This window comes from Pinus tabuliformis, chromosome 2_2 (assembly GCF_031772625.1).
Source record: "Pinus tabuliformis cultivar Carrire ecotype Pingquan chromosome 2_2, CPIR1, whole genome shotgun sequence".
Classification (NCBI taxonomy): domain Eukaryota; kingdom Viridiplantae; phylum Streptophyta; class Pinopsida; order Pinales; family Pinaceae; genus Pinus; species Pinus tabuliformis.
The window spans coordinates 663,155,695-663,169,805 of NC_142300.1; positions in this window are offsets into that span (position 1 = coordinate 663,155,695).

A 14,111-nucleotide genomic window follows, 5' to 3' on the forward strand; every position below is an offset into this window, starting at 1 on the left:
CTTAATATAACATTTGCTCCCAAATATTTTGAAGTGCTTCACCGAAGGAGTCTTACCACACCAGAGCTCATGAGGAGTTTGAGTGCTGTTTACTCGGACATTTGTTTTGTTGAGAATAATAACCGTAGTATGTGCAGCTTCACCCCAGAAAGTTGTGGGAGTACCTGATTCATCAAGCATAGCACGAGCCATTTGTTGGATTGTTCTGTTCATTCTTTCCACAACTCCATTTTGCTGAGGAGTTCTAGCTGTAGAGAATTCTCTTCTTATCCCATGTTCTTCACAGAAATCGAAAAATTCGTTCGAGGTAAACTCCCCACCTCTGTGAGATCTGAGGCACTTAATTTTGTGTCCTGATTCATTTTCAGCCAAGGCTTTGAAGGATTTGAATTTTTCGAATGCTTCATCTTTGTGCTTCATAAGTCCTAACCAGACAAACCTGGAGAAATCGTCAATGAATAATATCAAATATTCTTCTCCTCGAGGTGTTCTTTTTCTGAATGGACCACATGTATCTGTATGTACTAGCTCAAGAGGCATGCTAGCTGATCCTTCCTTCTCGGAAAAATTAGTTCTGGTTTGCTTTCCAAACTAACAAGATTTGCATATGGTGTTGTCTGGAATTTTGATATCTGGAAGATCACGAACTGCCTGATATTTGCATGCTTTCCTTATTTGTGAAAAGCTTAGATGCCCCAACCTCCGATGCCATAGCCAGTGTTCATCATCCTTGCTCAAAGAGCATTGTTATTTTTCTTAAAATATGTATAGATTATTTGGAGTCCTTCTTCCTTTGATCATTGTTTCACCTGTATCAAGATCACGAACACAACATCCATTTGATCTAAATATTACCTCTTTTCCTTGATCGCACATCTGACTGACACTCAGAAGATTATGCTTCAACCCATCAACATACAAAACATTTCCAGCTTTGACCTTCTCTTTCAACTGAGCAACGCCTTTTCCTTTTATGGCTGCAGAGATATCGTTTCCAAAAGAAACTTTCTTTCCCTTTTCTAATGCGGTATATGATTCAAGTTTTTCTTTGTCCCCTGTCATATGCTTCGAACATCCGCTGTCAATGTGCCATAGACTTTCTTGACCTTCTGCATAAAAGGCTATCCCACATCTTTCTGGTTGCGGTTCCTTTATTCTCCATGTTTTGACATTTGAGGTTTGTTCCTTCTGAGTTGTTTTCCAGAATCTGCTCCTGCATTCAAAGTCTTCATGACCAAAGTTATTACAAATAGAGCATTCAACTTCATTTTCAAGAACCGAAAAGTTGTTATAAGTCCTTTTCATGGTTCCAATCATACTTCTTTGCTTTTGAGCTTCTCTAGTCATGATTGTCTTGTAGGCAACACATTAAGCTGCTTTGTGACCGAAGTTATGGCAAGAAAAACATTGGCCATTAAAGAAATTTCTGCGATAATCAGATCTATCATCCAACCGATTGTAGCTTCTATTGGCATCCATTCTTGGGGAAAATTGGGAAGATTTTACCTGTGGCTGATTGTAGCTTTTGTTTGTCCTTAAGACAGCTTGTCCCCAAATTTATTGATTTTCTTTATTTGTTTTTGAGGTAAATGTCCTTGATTCACCTGATGGCTTTTATTTGATCTTTGCTTGCTCCTCCTTGCTGCATCAAGATAACTTTTAGAGGTAGAAGCTTGAGATGTTTCTCCATTATATCCCAAACCTGTCTTGATTAGAGGAGAACGCTGCACATTGATAGTCTCATCCAAGGTTTCAGATCCTTTAACAAATTTTAGATTAATCGCTTTTGTTTTCTGAATCTCCTTTCTAAGACAAACAATCTCACATTCCAATTTTTCAAGATTTTTTCCTTTTCAGCCAGTTGACATTGTAGAGAATCAATAATAGCACTTTTCTCTTCTAAGCAAACTTTGAGATTATTCATTTCTTCACAAAAGCCTTCTACATCTATAGCATCCATGTAGTCATCATCTTCAAAAGCCATTAAAAGTTTATATCTATTACCCTGTTCATCTTCGTCACTATTTGAAAGACCATCACTATCTTCATGAGTGTAATAGCTTTTCTTCTTTTCATTCTATTTCTTGTTCCATCTAACAGGTTCCTTTCCCTTGTCATTCTTATCTTTGTGAGGACATTTGGCAGCATAATGACCTACTCTTCCACAAGAAAAGCATTTAAAAGGTAACTTACCTCTGAATCTTCCAGAACCCCTTTGAAGATTTCTGACAAAATTTGATTCTTCTTCTTCATCATCTTCTGGCACGTGACTTGCTTCATAATAATCTTCTTTGCCTGAAGCCTTGAAAGCAGCTTCTCTTCTGTCTGATGGACCTCCCTTTCTCATTTCATAAGCAGTTAGAATTCCGTGAAGCTGAGACATAGTAAGAGTTCGTAGATTTTCCTTTTCTTCTATTGCAGACACTTTAGATTCAAATTTGGGGGGACAATGATCTTAGAACCTTTTCAACCACAATAGCCTCTTTTATTCCTTCTCCCAATTTTTTCATGCAATTAACAATCTCATCTACCCTAAGGAAATAGTTAGCCACACTTTCATCATTATACATTTTGAGAGTCTCATACTTAATCCTGAGAGTTTGAAGTTTAGCGCGCTTTACCTGTTCGTCTCCTTCATAGCTCGTGACAATTTTGTCCCATATTTCTTTTGCAGATTTATAGTGCATTACCTTCATGAATTCCGATTGGGATATACATCCCAATAGAGTACTGACTGCTTTCGCATTTGTTTCATATTTCTTTCTCTCGGCTGGATCTGTAGGAGTAGCTGAAGGAAAGTGTAGCCTGTCTCTACGATATCCCAAACTTCTGTACCAAGAGATTGAAGATAGGCAGTAACTCTTACCTTCCAATAATTGAAGTTTGTCCCATCAAAAACCGGTGGCCTGATTGATGCTTCTCTCTCATAGTTGCTCATGATGAACAATCTTCCTTCAAGCGATCAAGCTTCTCTGAAGGACCTGCTCTGATACCAATTGTTGGAAATAATACTGAGAGGGGGGGGGTTGAATCAGTATTATCAGATCAATAAAAATTTTTCAATTTCATACTCAGAAACATATACGCTACTTCAGTTAAGTGAACCAGCGTGTACACGCTACTGTGTCTACAGCAACCAGCGTATAACCAGAAAACTTATGATTCAATTAGCTTATCTTCAGTAAATGCATCAGGACATTATTAACCATATTAATAGTAAACAGGTGCAGTATAACAGAACAGATCATCACATAAAAGCCACACACATGAACACCATGATATAAGGTGGAAACCCAATGTGGGTGAAAACCACCTGCTGCAAGTCGTCTCTATCTTTCTTTAATAAAAACTTCAGTTTACAATCTTTTGTACTAGTGCATCCTTATACCAGTACGCAGGCTACAACCTGTAGAAGGCTACAACCTTCTCTCGTTTTCCAGACTCTTCTGGAAGGGAGCTCCAACCCCCTTTTCTCTTGTACTAGCTAAGATACTAGTACGTAGGTGCTCGCCTACAATCTTCTTTCCTTCAGGTACCACTTTTCATCAATTTTTAGACTGGATATTCCTTGAAGCACAACATTACAATCTGAAGACCACAATTTATCCAATTTTCATAACAGATCATTGAAGCACAAGACAACCAATACTAGCATCATCAATCTTTGAATCGCTGAACCACTGAAACCTTGTCAACACCCAGTTACCAGAACACAGAGCAGACTACAGAACTCTGCAATAACAGTCAGACCCACCTGCAACCCCAAAAATTAAACTTCAAAAGATGTACGCTACTTCAATGAGACCAACCCGCGTATACACGCGCTTTTACCAAAGACAACCTGCGTACAGATCTAAATATAATTTCTCATAACTTGCAGTTTTACCAGACATCAGTCATACCCAGAACATAACATTGCGTCAGTATGCAGATCTAAAAATATGCATAATCAACCATATACCGATAGTTCATTTCAAACCATTTGATCTCGATCTGTCCTTAGATCTAGTCTTCCATCACTCGGTGTGATCTCTCCTTAGCTTAGATCAAGCAACCCAGAACCTGCATACTAGATCTCTTTCTTTATCAGATATTCAAGACTTTTTCAATGCCCTTGCCTAATGATCTTCTTCTCCTTTTATAGTCTTAGGCCTTGCTCAATACCACGAGCCAAAAACCATAGTAATCCAATACCAACAACTTCAAAACTAGGGATCAACACGCCTGTTGAGATACCTTGGTCAAAAACATAGGCTCAAGCACCGAGGACTAACTACCACGGACCAAAAGAAAGCTTCTCGACATGTACGCCCTTTTTTGTTCATGAAACTGCGTGTATACGCGACTTCGTATATAGCGAGACTGCGTATCTGCGACTTAGTATATAGCGTACCAGTGTGTATACGCAACTTGGGCTTAATGAACCTGTGTATATGGAATTTCTCTTCATTCTTGTAGTCTGGACTGAGATCTGTCATCAAAGAGGGTTGCCATCAAGGACAACACCTGTACCGTAGCGCCACACCTGTGCCAAAATGCCAACAGTGACATGGTTTGAGAGAGAGAGAGTGATGAGGGAGATAGAGGGAGGTATGAGACAAAGGGAGAGAGAGGAAGGATGAGAGAGAGGACTTGAAAGAGAGGAGGATAGAGTGAGGGACAAAATGAGGAAATATGGAGGGACAAAGAGATAGATTTGAAAGGGGAGAGAAGGAGGGAAGAAGAAAGACATAAAGAGAAAAAATTGAAGAGACAGAGCGAGAGAGAGTGCCAAGGGATAGATGGAGAGAATGTGTGTATTTTTAGGGGTGAGATAGAGAGATGAAGGACAGATCGAGAGAAGGGGGGAGAGAAGGAGAGAGAAGGCGATAAGGAGGGAGATAGTGACAAAGTTGGAGAGAGAGAGAGAGAGAGAGAGAGAGAGAGTCAAACAAATATAGAGAGAGAGATGGAGGGAGAGAGAGAGTCGAGGGAGATGGGAGAGATAGGGAGACAAAGGAAGGAAGAGTGAGAGGACGTGAAAGAGAGAAGGAGAGAGTTATGGTGAGAGAGATGGAGTTTGAGGTGGAGAGAGAGGAAGGTAAGAAGAAAGACATAGAGAGAGAAATGTTGAGAGATATAGGTGGAGTGATGAGGGATATGAAAATAGAGGGAGAGAAATGAGGAGGAGGAAGAGAGATAGAAGGTAGGGAAAGAACGAGAGAAGGTGAAGAGAGAGAGAGGGAAAGGAAGAGGGAGGGAGAGATAGATATAGAGAAAGAGGGTGAATGTTTTGTGGGTGACTTAGAGAGGCAAAGGTGAGACAAAGGGAGATAGAGATATGGATGGAAGGTGAAGAGAAGGAAGAAGAGAGACATAGATAGAATGAGGAGGGAGGGAGTGATAGATAGATATGGAGAGATAGAGTGTGTGTCTTTAGGTGGTTGAGATAGAGAGAAAAATAAGGATATATGGATGGAGATATAGATATTTGGAGGAGAGAGGGAAGAATATTTCTTGCATTATACGTATTGATTTTAGTGTAGATGGTGATTTCTAATCCTATTTGATTGCTTGCACTAGATGCATTGATTTTAGTGTAGATGCTGATTTCTAAATATGTTTGATTTCTTGAACTAGATGCATTTATTTCAATGTAGATGTTGAATTCTAATCCTATTTGATTGCTTGTACTAGATGCATTTATTTCAATGTAGATGTTTTATAATTCTATTTGATTACTTGCACTAGATGCCTTGATTTTAGTGTAGATGTTGATTTCTAATTCTATCTGATTGTTTTCACTATATGCATTGATTTTAGTGTAGGTTTTGATTTCTAATTGTAATCTATTAGATCCATTAATTTCAATGAGGATGTTGTTTTTTAATCCTATGTGATTGCTTGCATTAGATGAATTTATTTTAGTGTAGATGTTGATTTCTAATCTGATGGAGGTGAATGTATGATGGTACTATAATTTTAAAGTGATTGGATTAACAATGTACATTGATTCGAGTGTAATCACAAAAAAATTACTCACGCTATGCATCGATTTTTGTGTTATAGTAATTCAAGCTATTAATATTAGAGAGAAAGAGAGACAAGGTATGGTGTTTACTATAATAGCTCGAGTTAAATATTTGAATGGTTTACTGTTTCAACTACTCATTTCATTAATCCATATGAAAATATGGCAAAGCTAATAATGTCACCACTAAAATATGTCAAACGTTGCCACACTATGGAGTTAGAGGGACATTATTAACAATTAATTAGCTCTCAAAAGTTGCGATACCTGGAATTAAAATTAAATTAGATGTGTAGAATTAATCCTCCTGCAAGGTGAAAATTAATTATTGATAAGATCACCTCCCTTCTTTGTCACCAACTAATTACTAATAGACAATTAAATATATCCAAAACTACATATATTAAAAATTATTAATAGATAATTGCATACAACAATTTATTCAAAATATTTATTAGAGGAAATGACATATTTATAAACATTCAAAACAAACCATCTCTCAAAAAGTTTCATCAAAATGCTATTCAAGATCCATTTTTAAGATATATAGAAAGTGAAGACCACTCATTAAAAAAAATAAGAAATACCTTATTTCTTGACTTTCCGAAATAGACTATAGATTAAAATAAATAAATAAATAAATAAGATCAAATAAAATCATCAAAATATTCTTGAAGTAAATAAATTATTTCAAACATTAGCAAAGCAACGAATTATTTTAAGAGTAATGTTTACATATTAAATTACTAAAACTGTTTAAAGAAATATATTATTTCAAGAGTTTTAAAGATATATATTATTTCAAGAGTAATCCTGACGCAATAAAATATTCAAACCGGTCTTCAAGATATATTTAGTAACACCTCGAGGGAAACTATTAAGGATTAATTAGTTGCAAAGGTTGTGAACCTAAAATTAAGTGAAATAGATGTGTAGTATCAATCCTCCTACAAACTGTTGATAACATTGTCTCCCTTCTTCATCACCAACTAATTACTAACAAACAATGACATACACATATAGAAATATAACACAAGGATTGTAACATTCACATTCATTACCATCCAAATCCAAATCCAAACACACATAAACACAGAATACACTCAAAACATTTAACACGGACGTACAAACCACTCAAGGAAAGTAACACAAACTAAATTAAATAAGAGAATGATGTGGTCATAAGCAAAGAAAATATAATATAATTTCAAAATATGAAGTTTATCTCAAACATATACCTAATAATGATAATTTAAAAATGTGACATTGTTGCACTCAACTCGAACTAGCCTAGATTCATGTAACTCTAGATCTATCATGCATCGAGAGCGATTCAATCCCTCTGGGTGCAAGCGTGTCTTAAATTATACACTCCAAAAGAAAGGTTTGCACCGATATGGATTTGATCCCTATCCGTGCACGATATATCCAAAGTTAGATGGATCTAGGTTGGTTTATTTATAGACTTATACCACCTTAACTCTCGATCTACCAAGGTAAAGAGGGATCAAAACTCTTGTGGTGCAAACTTGTTTTGGAGTGAAAAGAGATTTGATCTCTCTCAATGCTTATATATGGAGTTAATATGGATGTAGAATGGTATGATATAAATTTCACATTACTCTATATAAATGTATTCTCATTTTTAATTTTATTAAAACCTAGATATAATCTCTAGGGAACATCCACATAATATTTTTGATAATAATCAACATAAATTTTTATATATATCGCAAGAGTAATTATAATTTTTTTCTCTTCTATTTAATTAAAAATGTTATAAATAATATTAAAATAAAATGTTTATAAAGTATTAGGCTTGTGAAATTATTTATCGTTATTGTGTGTGTGATATCTAAAAGCCATGGTATTGTAACAAAGCCTATTTACAAGTCAATGATATTCTCTAGTAAAGGAGAGGCTATAGTTCATGTTTAATAATCTTGTTATATTACAAGTATTAAGTGTTTCGTCCTTATTAATTAAATTTAAATATTGTTACAAAATCATTGTTAGTCCTTGCCAAGGTAGGACTCTATTTGACCATTACTTGTTTAACAATGAGAAATGCAACTTATATTGTTTATCTTTGAAAAAAAATATTTATTTTTCAATAGTATTAAGAAACTAATTTTCAAACATTTGATTTGACATAATTTGAAGGTCTTATTGTAGGCTTTGCATAATGTAATGGAATGTGAATAATTGTATCACATATTTTATTCCATAATTTATGGATATTATTCCAATATTCAAGCATGATTTTTATATATTTGTGTAAGTGATTTTTTAATCCAAAAATAAAATTCTTAAACGGGGCTCATAGTTAGGTAAATAGCATATTTACCATTTCTTGCTTCCCACCACAATTTAGGTAAGCCTTTATATAAAATGTGGATAGAGATAAGATGTAAATAAATATACTTATCATGCCAAGATTCATAAAGGCAAATATTTTATTGGTCATATTCACATTATAAATTAATATGCTTTAAAATTATCTTAGGTTTCGTTGAGAATATTGTGATTTATTATTTAATTTTAATTTCCTTATGCATATGTTTTTTCATTACTATATGTAATAGAAAGATTTTGTAAATTCCCATCATATAAACATTTTGACTTTGTCTTTTTTTTTGTAAGTTGGACATTGGTGAGGCTACATCATGGTCATTACCAAGAATAACACCCAAATAAGGTGGGGAACTGAATAGTGACTTACCATGAGTCCTTTAATAGCCCAACCGCAATCACTATCTATCAAGGACCTCATGAACTTTGACTGAGTCAAATTACATAAAAATAAAAATAAAATAAAATAAAAAAGTAAAATTAATACTTATAATTATTAGTTAAAACATTTTGATTAATAAAATTATACGAAAATAAAAATAGAAAAAAAATGATCTTTCTAAGATTATGATAGATCCTAAAGATATAATGTGAGTTTTTAAAAATATGTTACTTTCTTCATTATTTAGATCCCACTTTTTTAATAGTTTCACCACTCATCATCAAAAACTCAAACATGATAATACCTCAATAAAAAACACACAACATATTTCCATAAACTAACATTAACCATATTCTTGTTTTATCATAAAATTTAAATATAAAACATAATAATAATATTAAAATTTCTATGGCCCTCTAGTAGGATTCTTGGCTAAGAGTTAGTCTTCCGAACTTAGGGAAACACTGAATGACCCAAGACCTAGAGGCATGTCACAAACGTGCTCTTAAGAACCATAAGCATGTTATTGCTATGTGGTTTTCTTTGAATAACATTGATGAGTTAGTGTGGACGAGATTAGTTGTCCTCGTGCTCATTTGACAACTAGGATAAGTGTAGTCTAACAAGATAGAGGAGTTACGCAAAAAGTTATGGAAATTCCTGTCATATTTAGAGAAAATCCAGCAAAGATTTTTCTAAATCCAAGTTATTGTTGTTAAACTTAAAATTTTAGGTGTCCTACACATTTTTGATGGTTCTCAATCCATTTCCAACATCAACAACACGATTCAAAGACTACCTCTACAAGATTTTTTGAAATTTTTTTGGCGAGATTCCGGTCACTTTTGACCAACCCCACAATTATTCTGCTTCGTTATAAGCTTTCTCACCATATAAAAAAAAATAATACCTCAAATTCAACTCACTTTTATTATTATTTCAAAGAATATTATTAAAAGAATAATTTTATTGCGGAGATTCCAGCCACCTTTGACCACTGTGATAATTCACCATATAAAAGACAATAATACCTCAAATCCAACTCACTTTTATTATTATTTCAGAAAATATTATTAAAAAATAATTTTATTGCCAAGATTCCGGCCATTTTGACCACCGAGTTAATTCACCATATAAAAAACAATAAGACTTGAAATCCAACTCACTTTTATTATTATTTCAAAAAATATTATTAAAAAAATAATTTTATTGCCGAGATTTTGGTCACTTTTTACCATTCAATTCCAACTCACTTTTATTATTATTTCAAAAAATATTATTAAAAAATTAAAATAGAGAGACCCACATGAACACCCCAAACTACTCTTACCACAGCACCTCACGAAGTTTTAATTTCAAGTTGCAATTGAACATGGTCAAATTTAACATGCAATTGGTTATTTTATTTATTCAATAATGTAATGATGGTTTACCTTATTTAATATACGCAAAATTTAACCATGTGCAGTCTAGAATGTCCCCCTTGGTTATAAAGCGAAGCTTCGTGTAATTTAACATTATCTCAAGAAGACATTTTCAAGCTCCTGTTAGTTTGAGAAATTCTGAGTGCAACTCATAGGTTGGCTATGTTTCAAGGTTGAGTTTGCAGTTGGAATTAATGGTGTGCAAGAGCACTCTAGTCAGAGTTGAAATTGGACAAAAGGGGGAAGTACCCAACAAATAGGCAGTATCAGTGGACATGCGCGGTGCATCCATTTCTGTTGTTTCTAATGGCTCAGACAGTTCACTCTTCCTCCATCGGCCAGACTGCTACATCCTCCAAAAAGCTAGTAATCTTCAAAATATTTTAATTTCCTTTTGTTTCGGACAAATTTCATTTATTTTCTTTCTATGCCTTATATTGGCGTAGTCACTCATGCCGCTTCTTTCTAACCCACTACCATTCTTCTGAACCCTAGTTAGGCCAAATGAATTGTGATTTTTTAGCCTTAGAAACTAAATCCAGACCATTGACATAGGAATTTGGAAAAAAAGATGGGATAACCTTCCCCACCCATTTCACTTTAGGACGGACCTACAATCTAGCTGGGTCCTTGATCTATATAAGGGTAAAAGAAGCATGCTTGAAACATACTTGTCACTCTTGGGAATTATAAGTTGGGAGAGAAAATCTTGGAGAAAGATGGAAAGATCCCTTGTGTCAACAGGTGGGCCTATATCATATGAAGCTATGACTAAGGTTGATCTTATCCTTATTCCCCTAATATGTCATGTTTATGTTCTTTTTATTCTAATTGTTATGGAAATATTGTAGAAACTACTGAATAATATTCATTTAATTTCTACACTGCAATCTTTTTCTGTAGTTTTACTTCTTAAAGTAAGGGATTAGTCTCTCTCGCTTTCTCAGCAGAGCGATATGCCTTCCGTGTAGTAGGTTCCTGACAATGTTTAAGGAGGGTATTTCATATATTGATCTATACCTTGAGCATATCCCGTACCGGGTGAAGAGCCAGCCACATCAGTGGCATATCCACCATCAGAGCATTCTCTAAGTTTAAGGTAGCTCTCTTGTTATAGGTTTTCTTTCAATCAGTCAACTAGAACTGTCAAACTTTATCTTAATCCAAACCTTAGAAATAATCTAAATGTTTTATGAGCGAAGTATGGAGAATACATGTTTTTTATATTAATGCAAACCACAGAATAAATCTAAATGTTTTATGAGCCAAAGTATGGAGAATAACTTGGTTGAGTTATTCTCATATGAAATATTTATCTCATACGAGATCTGAAGCCAACTGAGAGGGAGTTGAGCGAAGCTACTATAGCTCGTGAAAAGGTTAAACTGTCCACACTATGGAGGGTACGATCATAACTGAGAACGCAAGGGAAATGCAAAGCATAACGACTAAGAGTTTTTTTTTCTTGGATTTAAACACTAACAATAATAATTATTTTTTCCTGATGCAGATTTATATGAGGTTTTTTTATGAGGTGTTTCTATAATGACATCATTAATGTTATAATGGAAACTGAAATGTTTTTACATTATCTTCATGGAAGCATATCTAAAGTTTTAGTTTGCTAGGGTTCTACGTAAGTGGGAAATTAATTGATCCTCCGAAGTGATTGAGGGTGCTAGAAGTGATTAACCTATACTTTTGAGACTTATCTTTTGAGAAGTAATTGATTGCACTGCGTAAGTGGAAAATTGATTGATCCTCCTGAATACTCAATTGGCTTGTGTCGCTTTGCCTGCGTTCAGTTGAATCAAACTTACACGTTGATGGCTATGCGAGCAATAACCGCTTGGATTTTGATATCACAACGGTCTGTTATCTCCATAGCCTGTGATAATTGGTATTCTCGGAATTTTATGCCACAAGAACAATTATGAGTTAGAAAACATCATGGGTTATAATAGATAAGATAATACCATGCATTAGAAAACTATGAATAACAGGAAAAAATATAGTGTGTGGCTTAAATACAATGTCTTTATTTTTAATAATGTGAAGCTGAGATTTGTGTGATTAAATTTTTCGGAAAATTTTGATTAATACAATATAATAGTAAATATGAGAAGATATTCAAATAGTTAATTTATTAAGATGGTATTCATAAATTAACACACATGTGAAACGATGTATTGGATCTGATTACTTGCAGGTATTTGAAGTAAATTCTTGAGAGATGATGTTCTTAAAATAAAACACACAAACTCACATTGAATCGGCAAATTTTTTCGAATAATTCTTATCAGCTGAAGGAGATTTGTTAAAAATAATTAATTATTAATACCAAGTACGAATATTTTTCACTGGCCTTCCCAACTCTGGAGCTTTAATAAACTTCATGGTTCGAGTTTTGAGATTCTTCACTGCTAAAATGTTGAGATACTTGTAACATCGTTTTCTTTTGAATCACAGCATATTGGTTATTGTTATTTTCAAAACCAAAATCAATGTAGAATCCAGTATCAATTTAGAATCTATTAAACCATACTCAACAAACACACTATTATTTACTATGAAAATGTTATGCCTCCTCTCATCATATGCAAATCCTTTATTTTGAGACCAGAGTACCTCCTTTCTGATTTCGAAACAATTTGAGGTACTCTTGCTGAGCTTTGCCAGACATTGTCCTCTCATAAAGCTGCTAAATTGATGTTGTGGAAATCACTAGCTCTCTTACAAACATATAAATGATGATATCCTGTGATTTTGTAATGTGAGATCCATGGGAAAAGGTCTGGAAACATATTCTGTAGTTTTCAAGTCTTACTAAAATCTCTCCTTATAAACTACAAACATTAGCAGTCCTCAACATTAATAGTCCTCGCAAATGAACTTAGAAATGAGAAATTTTAGTGAAAGTTGAAGACAACAAAATATTTTTCCAAACCTTTTCATGTGGATCTCACATTACAAAATCATAGGATATCATCATTTCTGTTTGTAAGAGAGCTGGTGATTCCCACAACATCAATATTGGTAACATTATGACAGGACAATGACTTGCAAAGCTTAGCAAGAATGCATCAAATTGTTCCTAAATCAGAAAGGAGGTACTTGTCTCTCAAAATAAGATATTTGCATATGATGAGAGGACACACAACATTTTCACAACAAATTATCAGAGTGTTTGTTGAGTATGGTCTAGTAAATTTTATATTATATTGAATTCCACATTGATTTTAGCTTGGGAAATAACAATAATCAATATGCTTTGATTTAGAATAAGACAATGTTACAAGTATCTCAACATTTCAGCAGTGAATAATCTCTAAACTCCAACCATGAAGTTTCTTAAAGCTCCAGAGTTGGGGAAGGCCAGTGAAGGATATTGGTAGCTACTAGTAACACACTGATCATTTTGACAAATCTCCACCAACTGACAAGAATTATTTGAAAAACATTTCCCATTCAATTTTTCCATGTGTTTTTTATTTATGAATATCATCTCTCACACTTACTTTAAAAGCCTGAAATACCAACAAGTGTTATGAAGTAATGACATCCAATACATTGTTTCCCATGCGTGTTTTAATTTATGAATGCCATATTAATATATTAATTATTTGAATATCTTCTCATATTTACTATTGTATTGTATTAATCAAGAATTTCCCAAAAATTTAGTGAGACAAGTCTCAAGTTCACATGATTAAAAATGAAGGCATTGTATTTAAGCCATACAACATCTTTTTCCTCCCTGTATTCTTAACTCGTGATGTTTTCTAAGTCATGGTATTATCTCTTCTAATATAACACATGATGTTTTCTCTAACTCATAGTTGTTCTTATGGCACAAAATTCAGAGAATACCAATGATCACAGTTTATTGTTAGAAAAAAATTAATAGGGAAAGGGAGCTGAGAAATAGGTTGCAGTAAGGTAA